Source organism: Macaca mulatta, chromosome 12 (assembly GCF_049350105.2).
Source record: "Macaca mulatta isolate MMU2019108-1 chromosome 12, T2T-MMU8v2.0, whole genome shotgun sequence".
NCBI classification, from domain to species: domain Eukaryota; kingdom Metazoa; phylum Chordata; class Mammalia; order Primates; family Cercopithecidae; genus Macaca; species Macaca mulatta.
In genome coordinates this window covers 95,018,776-95,022,715 of record NC_133417.1, presented here as the reverse complement: position 1 = coordinate 95,022,715, position 3,940 = coordinate 95,018,776, and the positions used below count along the sequence as shown (strand labels likewise).

At 40.2% G+C, this 3,940-nt stretch overlaps 1 pseudogene across 1 annotated transcript; it reads right to left on the bottom strand.

The window, feature by feature from the left end:
* Positions 1 to 777: 777 nt before the first annotated feature.
* Positions 778 to 3,559, bottom strand: LOC713776 (serine/arginine-rich splicing factor 1 pseudogene; annotated as a pseudogene). The gene has a single exon (XR_013401897.1). The product of XR_013401897.1 is annotated as a serine/arginine-rich splicing factor 1 pseudogene (transcript).
* Between the last annotated feature and the right edge of the window lie 381 nt (positions 3,560 to 3,940).

Here is a 3,940-nt window from a genome sequence, read left to right as displayed (position 1 = left end):
GCATATCAGTCATAATCTTGAACTGTAGATAGTTCTCTCAGTTAGGAGTGTAAGAAGTCTGCTATGGTTTGAATATTTGTTCCCTCCAAAATTCAGGTTGAAATTTAATCCCCAATGTGGCAGTATTGAGAAGGGGTGCCTTTAAGAGGTGACTGGGTCATGAGGACTCTGCCTTCATGAATAGATTAATTCATGCATGGATTAATGGATCAATGGCTTGTCATGAGAATAGGACTGGTGGCTTTATAAGAAGAAGGAGAAGAGAGACCTGAGTTAGCACACTCAGCCCCTAACCATGTGATGCCATTTGCTGCTTTGGGACTCCACAGAGAGTCCCCAACAGTAAGCAGGTTCGTACCCAACACAGCCCCTCAGCCTCGGACTTCTTGGCCTCCATAATGTAAGAAACAAATTATTTTGTTCCTCTTTAAACTATCCACCTTCAGGTATTCTGTTATAAACAGGAAACAGACTAAGGCAACACCTAAAAAGAATAATAGGAGGAAGAAGCAGGATTGGGCAAAGAGAGCCTCAGATTATCATGCAGATTTGACACAGTTTCAGTTATACCAATGGCACCTCCACAGCAAATGCTGCTCATAAGCAAAGTCTGGTATTGGGCAGAAATGGCCAGGACCTTGTGTCTGTACCATGCTCAGTCATTGGCTATGGCTTCCCAAGAAAAGCATGGGCTCAGCTCAACAGCTTAGATTCTGGAGGCACTTACAGCTGGAGGCTATCAGCTAACTGCACTCCTTGCAATCAAATGGTAAGTTCTTTTTATTTTTTATTTTATTTTATTTTATTTATATTTTTCTTTAGTTTTTTAAAAAATGTTTATTTTTTCAAAGAAAAATGGCAATAGCCAATTGGAAACCTACTTATTCTTCAACTCCAATTTTGTTTTCTTTAAATTTAGAAGTGACTTACTGATTTACTATTTTAAACAAACCCTCCCTTTCCCCTTTAAATGTTTACCATCTACTCGTGCTGAATCCTTCCAAGGAGATTGCTCCAGTGTTTATCTCCAGGTCCTCGCTTTGCTCCTTTTACCAAAAAATGCAAAACACAATTCCATCGTGCATCTTAAGGGCTCCAATTGTCAAAAATAGGAAAAAAAAAAATCTTTGGACTAACCAATTAAATTGAATAAAAAAATCCACACGAATGCGGTTTGGTTGGGGCAGGAATCCACTCCTATGTTCCTGGTAATCTGATCCCGCTCCATGAATCCTGGTAATTCATCCTCCCTATCCTATCCACATTATGATTTGAATCCAATGATCCAGCTCCAAGAATTGGGATCCAGTGAGCCCTCTCCAATCCAAACCTTTATAACCAGCAAAACCAAAAAAGAGGAGGCAAAATGTTAGATATTGTAATCAGAAAAGGTTTCTGGGGAATGATGAGTTATGTCTGTCATCAGTTTAACAGATGCACATCAATAACTATCAAATTTCCCAAAACAAGTTTCTGAATGGTGTTCAGATAAATTTTAGAAACTTAATCATCATAGAGACTAATTGGAAGAAGCATTTTGTAATTACAGTTCAACTGATAATGCCAACACTTGTTACTGTACAGCGTATTACAGGTTTCGTGGTTGCAAGAAGTTATGTAATTTAAGTTTACTGGCATTGCTACCCACCTAAGTCTAAAACTATATCTAATGCTCCCATTTGCAATTTAATTTGTAAATTAAAGTCTTTTAAACATATGAATCAATTATGAATATTAGTTTAAAGGGGAAGGTGAGACTTAAAAGTATTCCCAACTAGATTATCTACACCAATACATTGGAACTCTATATTTTGTCTTAAAAAAATGAAATAGCAATGCTCTATCAGTCACACAGAGGACATGCAGATTTAGCAGTATTGATATTATACTCTATCTTGTTGGATTTAAAGACACCCTGTACCCACATGTACACCAACAGCAGGTCACACATTAACAGTTGTAACTAAGCACTGGGACAAATTAGCCAGTTCTTCCCACATTAGCCCCTATTAAAACAAAAATGGGGGAAAGGGAGCAAAATAAGTTGCTACAAAATGGGCAATATAATTTTGCCACAATTGCCAAGGTTTAAAGAGCAAAGCAATTGTAGCTAAAGATAACTGAATAAAATGTTTGCAAGTGTTTTAAGGAAAATGTATATAATCATTTTTAACCCCTGCCTTTTAGTATAAGGTCAATACTGCCAATTTCATCTGTGACAACAGCACTTGGAGTCATACCATTGCCTCCATTATTGATCTGATCCTCCTCAATCCTCCTATTGACAATCCTAAAATGATTGAAATGTGCTCCACAATCCTTAATCCAAAGCATTCTTAATCCATCTCTTCAGATATGTCTACAGAAAGACACATGAAAAGCAAGATAAACATAAGAACTTCCCCAGGTAAGGTAACCACAAACACCCCCAACATCCCAGTTCACACAAACCAGGGCAGAATAGACATTTACACAATATCACAGTCTGAAGAGTATGGAGTTAACTAAATTTAAACAATCCTGTCTATGACATCACTTAATATACAATTTATCAAAGACATGAGGGGAATGTAGATGTTAGGAGCAAGGGGATATTACAAGAATGCAATTCAACACTTTAGCCCATTCTGAACAAAACAGTTTAAATTAAAAAATGAAAGATTATTGTACTGAATAAAGGAAAACTGTATACAACATGGGTTCTACAAAAAGTGTTACCAATCATCTTATGTACGAGAGCGAGATCTGCTGTGATGGGGAGAATAGCGTGGTGATCCTCTGCTTCTCCTTGGGGAGTAACTGCGACTCCTGCTGTTGCTTCTGCTACGGCTTCTGCTACGACTACGGCTTCGAGATCGAGATCTTCCATAACTTGGACTTCTGGGCCCATCAACTTTAACCCGGATGTAGGCAGTTTCTCCCTCATGAGATCTAAACTTAGTGTTATCCAGTTTTCGAACTGCATAGGTCATATCTTCTTTCCGTACAAACTCCATGACACCAGTGCCATCTCGGTAAACATCAGCATAACATACATCACCTGCTTCACGCATGTGATCCTTTAAATCCTGCCAACTTCCACTTGGAGGCAGTCCAGAGACAACCACTCTATTTTCAGACCGCCTGGATGGGGGGCCATAGCGACCTCGGGGAGCTCCGCCACCTCCACCCCCGCTGCCGCCTCGGCCTGTTCCACGGCCGCTTGGAGGAAACTCCACCCGCAGACGGTACCCATAGTAATCATAGCCGTCGCGACCATACACCACGTCTTCCGCGTCTCGCAGGTCCTCGAACTCAACGAAGGCGAAGGGCGGTCCCCCGCGGCGATTCTTGAGGTCGATGTCGCGGATAGCGCCGTATTTGTAGAACACGTCCTCAATGTCCTTGGTTCGGATGTCTGGAGGTAAGTTACCCACGTAGATGCGGCAATCGTTGTTCCCTGCGGGCCCACGAATCACACCACCTCCCGACATGGCGGTGTCGAAAAGCGCGGACTCGAGAACAGGCCTTCCCACCAAGCCTAGCGCACCGCAGAGCGAGCCCGCAGTGGCACCACGTCTCCCAGGTAAGTTCTTTTTAAAGAGGTGACCAGAACAGTGACCCTCCATGACTGCCACAGTGGAAAATCCCCTTAATTATTTAATAAGGTAAGCATAACTCTAACACCAAGTGTGTGCAGGTATAAAGTTTAAACAAAATACTAGGGAATACAAGAAAGCAAACCCAAGAAACCATAATAAAATTATAATATAATAAAATCCTGTAAATATAGGAATCATTATAATAAGGTGATTAAGTGCAACAAAATATATAAAATCAATAGCCTTTTGTAATAGCAATAAGCATCTAGAAGTATAAATAATAAAATGATTGCTTTCAATTGGAAACAAAAATCATAAAATGCTTAGAAATAAGCATGATATTGGCATAGCAATAGGCA